This window comes from Eurosta solidaginis, chromosome 2 (assembly GCF_040869045.1).
Source record: "Eurosta solidaginis isolate ZX-2024a chromosome 2, ASM4086904v1, whole genome shotgun sequence".
Lineage (NCBI taxonomy): Eukaryota > Metazoa > Arthropoda > Insecta > Diptera > Tephritidae > Eurosta > Eurosta solidaginis.
Window position 1 is genome coordinate 129,121,168 of NC_090320.1, and position 13,422 is coordinate 129,134,589.

Below are 13,422 nucleotides of genomic sequence, written 5' to 3' on the forward strand. Positions count from 1 at the left end.
AAAATAACTGTCTCTTGAAAGTCATGTCCACAGCAGTGGACATCAGTAGCGAAAGGGTTAATATTGTGATTGTCGGCTACTTTTTCAAGCCTCGAAAGTAACTCATCTAAATTCGTTGTTTCGTTAACAGTCACGAGATTAAGTAAATTATTTTTTTTTATGTTTTAAGTGCGCATAAATTTGTATATTGGAGATCTCCTTATTTTTATTATATTGGATATTTGATTTTACTCGCGGTATCTTTTTTGAAAAATCGTATGAAAATTTATCATTAACTTGTACTTTATTATCGTTAGAAGTCGTATCATTTAAAGTAATATTTTCGTATTGTAATTCTTGCTGTTTAGTTTGTGATCGCGTTTTAACGGCTAAAACTTGTTTTGTTGAATCTTTAATTTCGTTTATATTAATACGCGAAAGTGCATCAGCCACATCATTGGATTTTCCTTTAATATATTCAGTTGTAAAATTGTATTCTGATAAATCTAATCTGATTCTAGAGGGTTTCGAGGAAGGATCTTTCATATTAAATAGATAAACTAATGGTCTATGGTCTGATTTTACCGTGAAATGTGTACCGTAAACATACGGCCGAAAATGTTTAATAGCAAAATGTATTGCTAAAAGTTCCAACTAAAAGTTCTACTTCGGAACGAAGGAAATTGCATTTGTTGGGATTTAACTTTAAATTGAATTTTCTACAAGTTTCGAATACTTTTTCTAAATTTTTGAGGTGATGTGTCTCGCTACAACCGATGACGATAACATCGTCAATGTACATAAAAGCTTGATTTGGCGAAATGCCTGAAAATGCTAATGACATCATACGTGAAAAAGAGTTTGGTGCTATATTTAAACCGAAAGGTAATACTTTCCAACGAAAAGCTCCTCGATCTGTACTGAAAGATGTAACGTGTCTAGAATTGACATGAAGTGGGATTTGGTGAAAACCAGAAAAAAGATCTAAAGTCGAAAAATATTTGGCTCTGCCAAGATTGTCGAGAATGTCGTGTACACGTTCCAACGGAAATTTGTTGACTGCTCTGAAATCAACGCACATACGATAAGACTTTTGGCCTGTAGGATCTTTTTTCGGTACCAAAATTAAAGGACTGTTATAATTAGAAAAGCTGGGTTCTATTAAATCATTTCGCATTAAATTTTCGACTTGTTTATTAATTTCTTCACGTTGTGTATATGGTAAACGATAATTTTTTATATAGACTGGATTTTTATCAGTTAAACGTAGCTTTTGTTCGTTAAAGTTATTTATAGTCATACAATCAGTTTTTAAAGCGAATACATCGGCATATTTTAAGCATAAATCTAGCAATTGTTTTTGAGCATAACCTGGCATTTGATTTTTCACTATTTTCGTTAACTCCTCTACGCGTTTTTGATCTTTTGAAGTTTCATTGATTTTGTAGACATTGTAGTTGGTGATATCTTCCGTTACCATATTGCAATTGTTGACATGTTTTACTTCGTCAGTAACATTTAAAATTTTTAGAACTGGATTATTTGTGTCAACAATGCACTTTGCCGTAAAAAACACCACTACATATTTCCTGTGAGTCTACAAAAACAGGATGTTCGCATTTTGGTAATTTAAATAAACGATAAACTTCACATCTCGGAGGAATAACTAAAGAATTGGAACTTGTGCCATGCAAAATTGGAATATTTAGAGTTTTTAAGCCGGTATTAATAGTTATGCTATCGCTTGCATAATTAATAATGCATTTATTTAATTTTAAAAAGTCGTTGCCGAGTATTCCGTCTGAAGGTATATTGAAATCGTCGTTAACTACATGTAAAGTATGCGGTATTAAAAATTTATATGCAATTAAGTTGGTTTTTAAGGTTCCTAAAGTCGAAATTGTTTCTGCTGTTACGCCTGTTATATTAATAATTTCATTACTATTAAAGTTACAATTTTGAGATAAACTTGAAATTTTGATTAAAGAAATATCTGCTTGAGAATCTACTAGAAAAGTACAAGGTTTGTAGGAATCGCTACATTGAAGTTCAATAAAATCTGAATAATTAAGGTTCAAGCAGTAGATGGATTTTAATATTTTTGAAGAAGATTCATTTAATTGTCTAAATCGTGATTCCGATCCCCCAGTGTTCGCTCCTGAGGGTCGTTCACGTAAGAGCGTACATTGGCATTACTTCGCGAATTTGACCGTCTATTATTATTATTAGCATTATTGTTACTACTACTAGGCTGATTGTTTCTACTAGTGCTATGTCTGTCATTATTACTGCTATTAGAATTATTGTACCTGTAATTATTATTGTTGTAGTTATTTCTGTTGTTATTGTTGAATCTTGCATTTGGATTGTTGTACCTACTATTGAAATTATTACCTCTATAATTTCCTCGAAAACTATTTTGCCAATTACCACGAGAACGAGATGCTAGTACTTGTCTTTCTTTTACCTCATTTATACGTTCAACTATCATTTTTGCAACTTCGTCTTTTGAATCACTGAAGGTAGTTGAAGCCAGGATGGATTTGACCAATTCTGAACGAGTGTTCAACCTGCACACATTCACTGTTTGCTCTACGGCCATTTCATGTGCCTTGGCTTGTGTTATACCTTCAATAATCAAAGAACGTTCCAATGCGTCGGATAGTTCTTCAACGCGCTTAGCAAAGTCCGAGTAGTTATTATTGATGACATGTAAGGACGCGATTTTACCAGAAACAACTTTGGAGTTTTCTTGGGTTTGGGTTTTATTCTATTTCTCAAGGCAGTCTTTATGTCATCAACTGAGTTTATCACGGTTGGCAATGCTTCGCGTGCTTTTCCCTCAAGTTTGGATTTCAAAAATGCAATAAAAGTTCTATTTAAATTTTTATCTGAGAAGACTTCAATTAATTTTATTTTGTCGATAAAAGATTCTAATGCCAGCGGATCGCCGCTGTAGTTGTCCCTAATAATTGAGGCGCAACTGGTAATGAACAACTTTTTCTGTTCTGAGGTTGCCATGATTGAAATATTGTTATCCGATTGTAAATCTGAAGAATTATTTGTCGAAGGCAAATTATAAGAATTTGAAGTAGAACGAGAATAGGAAAAGTCAGCTTCTGACTGAAAATTGGAAGTGCTAGTTAGTAGGTTGTCTGAATTATTAGACGAATTTGCTGAAGGCTGAGTGTTTATAATATTAGTTATGACTGAAAATTTGAATTATTATTTTCTGCGATATCTGAGTCATTAAATCCTAAAAAATCTTCTTGACGAGCTAGTGAACACCTTCCTTTAGAGCTTGATTTATCGCTGGAATTGCCCTCAGAATCGGACATGTGTTTGAAACAGGGTAATTTTATTGAAAATTATTATTTTAAAAGAAACAATTTTGTAAATCAGGTAAATATTTTGCAAATCCGAGTATTATTTGAAAATCCGGTTAATATTTGTCGCGTTTGGTATAAATTTTATAAAATGGTAAGTCTGGTTAAGAAAATTATATAATTTGTTTTTTTTTTTTTTTTTTGAAAACAAAGGAACATCCGGTCTGCGGATTTTCTCTAAATTATAGGCTAGAGAAATGCCTACCCCCCTTCGGTGCCGAACTTAGTCGGGCTTACCGACTGTCCCCCACTAGGTTAGCCCAGCTAGCTAACCAATGGACAAGCTGTCCTAAAAAGGACACTTGGTCTGTGGTTTCTGGCCCCCCAGAATGGGCTTTGCAAAAGGAAATAGGCAAGCGTGTTCCGGTTTTATTTATTTTATGAAAAACCGAAACAGGCTGGTATATTTTTTTTCGGACTATTGGTAAAAAATATAAAAAAACCGCACTTGTTTTCACAAACCTAACTAGAATTTTAATTTATTTTTCGAATATACGGCGATGTGTACGGCCACACCGCTTTCTCGAAAGTATGAAAAACGTATTTTGTATCGCGGACGCACCGCTTTCTATCAAAAAAATCTTCTATTATATTGCGGACGCACCGCTATTAATAAAATTTCCAACTGTTTCACGATAACATGTATATAATTTTTAGAGCAAACGAAACGCTTTGTTTAAAGTTGCAGTTAATGAAAATATTTTAATTTTTTTTCCATATTAAATTCATGTGGTTTATGTATACGAAGGCAAAAATTTCATTTTATGGCATTCATATTCAAAAAAATAGAGGAGCTCGGGATTTTGTGCAAGTGGTCATAGTGTTTACAAACTGGTGTAGTACTCTTACACCAAAACGCGAAAAATGTATACTGCTATACATTTGATACGTGATGGCTAATACGCGACATCAAAACCCGAAGTTAATTTTTCTAACATTGTCAATGCAAAACAAAACAAAATCTAAAAAGATGTTTCCAAATGACGAAGAAACAAAATTTTTTTCTCAATGTCTAATGCACAAAACTTTGAACTGCCCTAATGTGTATACATTTTTGTTTTTTTTTTTTTGTTTTTTTTTTTTTTTTTTGTTTTTTTGTTAGGTGTATTTGCAACCAGGCATTACTTTTAATATTTCTTAAAAGAGGCTTAAAAAGATTTATGAAGATTCAAGAAGCGATAAGTTTTATATTTCAAATTTGTAGAATTAGACATTTTTTCTACAAACGTACTCTTGCGGATAAATGTTTATTATAAGTTCAACTGAGTAAGTAAATTTTTAATGTTTACAAAAAACACGAAAATATTAGTCAATAATTTACAACTTGGAAAGTTCCAAATTTTTTCATAAACGTTTATTCACGAGGTGGAATGGCTGTTTTAAACGGTTTTATTTTATTAAGCCTTCTTTGTTTAATGTGTGCATGAAATTCTGAATTACTTCATATGTAAATATATTGCAATACATAATATTATTGAAATGATAAAAATTTTCATTTATAAAAAGTTTTCATTAATAACAAACTCTCAAACGAATTCAAATTCCAAAATTCTTATTTAAATTTCATTTGCGATAAACTATAGTTTGTTCTACCAACTAGAAAATCGCTTAGGGAACGATCGAGCCATTTCCAAAAAGCCTTAGCATAGAGCATTTTCAAATGCAAATTATACAAAATTTTGAAAAATGTAGGCAGATTGCAGCCCAATTATATAATATACATGTGTTCCAAATTTTCAACCGAACTTCTTTAGCCGAGCATACGAAAAATTACGCAGCTCGTTCGTTCCCTAGTTATATATAAAATTTACAAGCTTATATTCGAAAATAACTTACTTAATTCTGCATCCTCCGGATAGCTCATTTTGCACCTTTTCTGCATGTTGTTAGTGCCGCACATCAATTTTGATCTCCCGTTAGTACATTTTGCTTCCACCTCCACTTAGTCTTCGTACCTCGTGTGTTCTCCAGAACAAAATATTGGATAGGTAATTCACTGGGTATCGACGCCGTGTTCATGTGCTCGTTTCCAAAAATGATTTCTAGTTTTATACAATATAAATTTGAATGGCAAGTTTATTTTTGTCGATTAATCCACATCTTAGTCGTTATGGTTTTTTTTTTCAACTTCGGATTTCATTCGAACGCATTTTGCTTAGTACGAAATCAATACTTCTTGATTCCAATTTTTTGTATTGATTTATTTAGTTTTTGCATTGCATTTATTTATTACTAGTTCGCGCTTTAGTTATTAGATATTGTCCAATAATGCCGTCTTATTTAGTTATAAAATTATTATTTTTTTTTAAATTGTGTGTGGTTTTATAATTTCACACCACTGTATAAGAACCACTAAGTATATTCTCTAATAACTGTTTTATAGTTCATGATAATGTATGTAGTTTATATAAATTAAATATTTTCACACTTGTTGATTAAATATATTCACAACTTATTTATTTAACATATGTATTTTACAACTTCACTTGATATAGGACGATACGACTCGCCATTGTGATATCCACTTTTTAATTGATTGCTAATGTCTAGTCGACCTCTATTTATATGCCCGCTTTGGCCCGCATAACTAAACTGTTGTTGCTGCTTATCCCTTTGAAAGCGTCGTTGGCATTGATCATGACCTAGTAACTCAATTTGTTGACATCTCTGTTAAGTATGTTGGTACATACATATATTGGGTCGGACACCCACAACTGTTTCAGCGTCGGCATCGAAACAATTTATTGTTGAGAACGTATTGTTACTAAGTCATCCATTGATCGACTTGATCACCACGCTTTCACGTGTGCTGTTGTTTTGCCAAGCCATGCTAATAGTTGCTGCAGCAGGTATTAGTGCAATTGCTTAATGCTGTGATAAGGTATATTACAACTCCTGTTGCTGGGGCGCCGTTGATGTTTAGGAGTATAACCCAGCATGTAAATATTTTGGGTCATCAAGTTGCAATGTAACCCAGCTGACAAAGCATGATCACCTATGGTACCTTAACTATCCCCTTCGAAAGTTCGAGACGTCCTCGGATCGCTGTATGAAAATTGTCTTTGTACCTTTCTATTGTGGATATGCGAAATGTTTTTGTTGGTTCCAGCACGAGTTTTGGCGTAGTCGTATAGAAACGTAAATTCTATTTTAATTCCATTTATATGTTACATAATACAGATAATTAATATTAGTTAGATACTCTTAAAGGGTATATCTAAAAAAAATGTGAAATTTCAAATTTTGCAAAAGTGGATTTTTGGTTATGACCTCTCGTATGTATAATATTTTAGATTTTTATTTCTTTTCTTTTAATTAATTAATATTTTTTTAAATTTTTTTTTTTTCAAGCCAAGAAATTGTTTATCGCAGATTGCTTTTGTGTATCTTCTTTCCGTCAATCAAGACTGTGGTACCCAAATCCTTCTCGATAACTTTTTCCATAAAAACCTTATCAAATTTGTTCCCAAGTCTTTTATACGCCTTAGAAAAACCTTTTCGCCCGGATAATACGTTTTTAGGGATTTCTTCAAATTATTTCTGTGTAGAGTTTTGTTTTGGGCTTCAGTTAACAATTTCTTTGCCATTTCCAACCTTTCCCCCGAGGAATTATGAAAAAGATCAATTGGCCTACAATTTGTCACTGAATGAACACTGCAATTATACTTGTGGGTTGCCAATAATACCAGGTCAATAGTTTCATCAATTTTTTGTTGGTTTTTGGTGCATCGAATTATTTCAAGCAATGTGGAATGAAATCGTTCAACCTGTCCATTACTTTCACTGTGGAGAGTCGGTATGAAATATTGTGTTATTGAAAAATTATCTCTTAACAAGTCGCGATGGTATTTGACTTAAAAGCTTTTTCGTTATCCGAGACGATAGTTTTAGTATTTTTAAATACTAGCAAAATTTCCAGCATCGCATATTTTATATCGATCATGGATCTAGATGCAATCGGTTTAACGATAGCGAATTTCGTTAACTTGTCTATGCATGTTAGAAAAGATTGTTTAGACGTAATAAAAATGTCCACATGCAGAATTTCTCCAGGTTTGCTTGGAATGGGGGTTTGACCTATAACAGGGTTAGGGGGTTTCCGTTGATATTTATTTTCCAAACATATCTTACAGTTTGCAATAACAGTTTTCAGTAACTTTTTTATGTTTGGAAAAAAGTATTCGCGAGAAATCTGTTGGTAGTTTTCCTGCAAACCCCTATGAGCTCGGTTATGTTCTGTTACTATTGTCTCTAGCTGGTCGTCCCTATTAGTTAAATCTATAACGAGATTTTCAGTATGAACAAATTTGATACCAGGGAAGGCTAACAATATTGTACTTTGAATTTCTCCTAAGGTATGAAGGTCGCATCGAATTCCATTAGTAACGTTGGGGTTGATAATGCATTTCAAACACTGAATGAGATCTTCCATAGAATTATACGTAATAGTGTGTCGGATCAGTTGTTGAAAAAAAATTTTAGTATTCTTACTAAATGAATTTGACTTGGATATTATTAATTGATTTTTGAACTGATTGACAGGGCAGCTTACTGTCTTAATAGTATTAGTGGAAGATTCTTCGCTGTGAACAGTTTCAATTGATTCAGCTCCGGTTAGACTATAAGAAAATTGTCTCGAAAGCGCGTCCGCTACTTTATTTTCATTTCCGGGCTTATAATGGAATTTGGGGGAAAACTCCTCGATAAATGCTCGCCATCTTTTCATCTTGGCATTCGGATTTTTTTCTGACATCGCAAATTTTAAGGGTTGATGATCAGTATAAATATTTATATTCTGGATTCCGTATAGGTAGTGCCTGAGTTTTTTCAATGCCCAAACAATCGCAAGTAACTCGCGCTCATTGGTTGCATAATTTTCCTCACTTGCCGAAAGTGTTCGTGAAATCATGGTTATTGGGCGGCCTCTTTGAGACAAGACCGCACCTAACGCTTTGGAAGAGGCATCTGTCGTAAGTTCAAAGGGTTGATTGTAGTCTGGGTATTGGAGCCACACGTCATCTGATGCTAATATCCGCTTAATTTTTTCGAAAGCGTTTAGAGCATCGGCGTCAAGACAAATGCTTACACTTTTTGAAGTTCGCGTTCCAACATGTCCGTTTTCGCCGCGAAGGTAAGTGGTTAGAGGTTTAACAATAGAGGCATAATCTTTAACGAACCTTCGGTAATAGCCAGATAGGCCAAGAAATGAGCGGAGATTCTTTGGAGGCTCATAATTAATGATATCCTTAACCTTATCGGTACAAGTTTTAATGCCTTTCGCTGATACCAGAAATCCTAAAAACTCTACCTGAGTTTTGAAAAACTTTGACTTTTCAGGGGAGGCTCTCATTCCAGCTTTTTCGAGTTTTTGCAAAACATAGTCAATATGTTCCAAATGAGATTTCTCAGAATGTGAGTATATAATTATGTCGTCAACATAAACATGGCAGAACTTCCCAATAACCTCGCGTAACACGTCGTCGATGGTTCTTTGGAATATACTGGGTGCATTCCTTAGACCAAAAGGTAATCGACAGAATTCGTATTTACCATTATTGATGCTAAAGGCAGTTTTTTGTCTGTCTTACATACATACATACATACATACATACATTTAAGGCGCGATAACCTCCGAAGAGATCTAAGGCCGAGCTTCTCTTCCAATTTGCGTCGTGCTCCTCTTGATTTTCCCTACAAATTGACCGGACGGGACCTACATGTTTTATGCCGACTCCGAACGGCATCTGCAAGGCAGATGAGTTTTCACTGAGAGCTTTTCATGGCAGAAATACACCCGGAGCGGTTGCCAAACACTGCCGAGGGGCGACCCCGCCTAGAAAAATTTTCTTCTAATTGAAAAACCTTATTTCTAAAATTTTGATGTTGCTTTGCCCGGGAGTTGAACCCAGGGCATACGGTGTGATAGGCGGAGCACGCTACCATCACACCACGGTGGCCGCCTGTCTGTCTTGTTCGCACATAATTATCTGATGGAATCCCGATTTTAAGTCCAAAGTTGTGAAGAACTTTGAGCTCCCTAAATTGGCTAAAATTACCGACGTATCTGGTATTGGATAACGGTCAGGGATCGTTTTTTCGTTAATTTTTCTAAAGTCGATAACCATTCGTAACTTGGGTTTTCCGCTTTCATCGATACCTTTTTTCGATACAACATGGACTGGTGAGTTGTATGGTGAACAGGATTCCCTAATAATACCATCCTTAAGAAGGGATTTTATTTCGCCATTAATAAAGGGGGTTACTGAAATTGGGTAAGGGTAGCTTTTAGTGTAGATTGGTTCATTGGTAGTTGTGCGGATACGAGCTTCCATCTTTGTGTTATATGGCAATGCACGGTTTGGATCCGCAAACGCATTCTTATTCTTTTCAATAACCTGACGAAGCTGAGATTGAAAGTTATAAGGAACTGAGTTCTCATCTATTTTAATTAAATTAACCTGATCACATGAAAGATATTGCAGTTTAACTTTACCGTTACGGTAAAGTAAATATCCTTTGACGGTGTCAATATTTGCATCGATCTGCTTTAAAAAATCGTAGCCGATTATACCATCGAACGTACTTAGATTTTTAAGTAAATAAAACGTTGAGGTATTGTATTTGTATTGTATTGTATTTGTACTTTTGTAAAGGCTTAATGCCTTGGAGAAATTCTAGAGGTTTTATATAGTTTTTCGACGTTCCAGTGTCAATCAGAAAACGAAGCTCCTGACCGTTTTTGCCTTTCTTGGTAATAAACGGCAGGAGCGATTTTAGTTTAAATAATTTACTTCATCGCCATACTCGGTGCAGACGTCAAAATTGTCACAATTATAGTCCCCTTCATTATGTTCCTCATAATCCCCATTGTGGCTTTGATATTCGTTATCGCTTCCAACAGTTTCTATTTGCGGCATAAAATTTACTTTCTGTGCCTTGAGAATAGGTGAGCGATCGGAATATATTGGATCATGACTACGCTTAAACGCCACCGGCATGGGAGGCTTTCGAAGATTCGCAGGAAATTTGTAGGGTTGTGACGGATTTCTACTAGGCTGTTGTGGAAATGACGAGTTTTGGGTGTTTGTTTTCTGCCTAAAAAAGCTTGAACCGCTATCTATTTCCATGGGAGTGGGTCTATTTATATTATGGGTTTTGGGTTCTTCTGATTGAGGAAATGTAGGTTTAAAACTGTTGGGTCTCATTGCATAGCCCATTGCATATGCCTCTGCGAACTCATAGCGCCTTTGACTCGTTTGAAGCTCTTGTGCAATCGCCAGCGCAGTTGGCAGATCTTTGGGCCTAGCAGAAAATAATATGTCACACATAGGTTTCTTTAGACCAGATATAAAAACACGTAATGCGTTTTCCCTAGCGCGTTCATTCAAAGCTCCTATAATTTCATTGTTTCCACTATGGGTCATAACTTGCTTATTTATTATCAAGGATAGCTTTTCATCCACCTTATCAAAATAATCCGTAATAGATAGCCTGCCCTGCCTTAAGATACTTAGCTCATTCTCCAATACATAGAGTGGCCTTTTGTCGGAGTAAGTCTGGTCAAGTCGCGCTATTATTGCCTTAAAGTTTAACACAGTATTGAAGGATGCAAGAGTGGAATTAGCGGAGTCTACAATTCTATTCCTAAATATGCCCATGGCAATGTAATACCTCTCTGATCCCTCTTTGTAAAAGTTCATGGCAAAATGGGCTGCACTTCGCCAAGCTTGGTACGAAGAAGAATCTCCTTTGAATTCCGGCAAAGACTTAATTAAGTCTAGGCTAGCATTATTATCAACAACTGAAGGATTAACAGCTACCGGTAAATATGTTTCTATGCTGGGAGGTTGTAGCCTGTTAACAGCCAAAGAAAGTTGCTTCATCTGTTCCCCTAGTTCTAACCTTGTACGCACATTAGCCTCGCTAACAATTCGTACAACGTCTTCCCTACTTACACTCATTTTTTGATTTTTTTGATTGCTTCACAGATTGGAAGTGGGAATAAATAGCAGCCACTAATATAAAGGAATTTCTTGAGGAAAAGAATTTTTTTTTTTTTTAATTTAAATGAAAACCAAAACTCACGTACACATTATACTTACACTAAAATTTTTTTAAAGAAACATAAAAGAAAATTTAGTAAGTTCAAAAGCAAAAACCAAATTCACGCTTATTAATTTTTTTGCAATGATGCTTAAATCATATAGAAATCCTCAATTTCAACTGATAAGGTAGTTATAAAGAGATGTGGATTGTTATTATTACCAATCTTTAGTAGCCACTCATACAAAACCACATTTCGAAAGAAAGTGCAAAATTCACCTTTTCGTAATTTAAAAGTTACCATATAAAATTTAAAGAGAAATGGGGTTTTATCTCAAATTCACGAAAATACACACTTAATTATTTAGAACACTAGAAAATTTTCTATTTTATTACTGATTAAATGATTCAACTTTTACCTTTTATAAAGGTTTTCCACTTTTAACAAATTTTGCAAAATAACTTACATGTTTTTTATATTGAATCGAATTGAATGAACAGCACGGGTTCTATGAGGATCTGCTTCCCAGGGTCCTTTGGTCCTTTCCGCCCCACGTTGGGCGCCAATTAAATATTTTCACACTTGTTGATTAAATATATTCACAACTTATTTATTTAACATATGTATTTTACAACTTCACTTGTTATAGGACGATACGACTCGCCATTGTGATATCCACTTTTTAATTGATTGCTAATGTCCAGTCGACCTCTATTTATATGCCCGCTTTGGCCCGCATAACTAAACTGTTGTTGCTGCTTATCCCTTTGAAAGCGTCGTTGGCATTGATCATGACCTAGCAACTCAATTTGTTGACATCTCTGTTAAGTATGTTGGTACATACATATATTGGGTCGGACACCCACAACTGTTTCAGCGTCGGCATCGAAACAATTTATTGTTGAGAACGAATTGTTACTAAGTCATCCATTGATCGACTTGATCACCACGCTTTCACGTGTGCTGTTGTTTTGCCAAGCCATGCTAATAGTTGCTGCAGCAGGTATTAGTGCAATTGCTTAATGCTGTGATAAGGTATATTACAACTGCTGTTGCTGGGGCGCCGTTGATGTTTAGGAGTATAACCCAGCATGTAAATATTTTGGGTCATCAAGTTGCAATGTAACCCAGCTGACAAAGCATGATCACCTATGGTACCTTAACTTATATGAGTCATCCGACTAAAATAAATTTTACAGTTGTTCTGCATTTTTAATTAGGAAATTGTGCCTTTAAAATTTCAAAAATAATATTTTCCTTTTTCTTCAGCATTGCAAGGCATCTGGCTTCGAATATTGGTCACGGTCGCCATGTAAAGTAGCATTTTGAATGCCACTTATTTTGGCATACAGCCACACGCACGCATACACGCAACAATAAAAAACCCCATTTTTTGTTTAATTAGTTTTTATTTAAGTTTGGCTTTGTTTGACTTAGTCTCTTTAGTTTTCTTTAAAATATGTACACTTTCGTTTTAGTTGCGTTGCAAATATTCTTTTGTTTTGTCAATTTTTTGGGTCGCCTTTGGCCTTATAATAATTGGTGCGGGTTTCTTCACATCTGGCAACACTTTGTTTTTTACGACTTCTGAGAAAGTCACTTGGCAGCATTGTTTATTGCCCACTATTGTTTTGACTTCGCCACATACTTTCTCACTTTCTTTAGTATTATTTGTAAGTTCTTCGCATATTTTTTTGCTTTGTGGCTTGAAATTTTTATTTATTTTAGATAGATTTTTCATTTCGTTCAAACTTTTTTCACAGGACTTTTGGGCATTGCTTTTACCCGTTCTGTATACCTTGCCTCAATAGCTTCCAGCAATTTTTTTCATTTCCTTTTCATTTTTTTTTTTTGTTTTTTCGAGCTCGCCCTTATATTCGTTCAGGTGTATCCCATTTAACTTAACTGTCTCCTGTATTTCCCTCATCACCATATCGACATTTTGTATATAAACAGGACAATCATCGCACATAAATTTTATCATATCACTTATGTTGAGCATATTGGTGGCAT

At 34.7% G+C, this 13,422-nt stretch overlaps 1 protein-coding gene across 3 annotated transcripts in view; it reads left to right on the forward strand.

Annotated features, from left to right (window-relative positions):
* Positions 1–13,422, forward strand: part of SCAR (wiskott-Aldrich syndrome protein family member 3 SCAR) — a 429,470-nt gene that overhangs the window by 48,481 nt on the left and 367,567 nt on the right. The gene's annotated exons all lie outside the window — the stretch shown is intronic.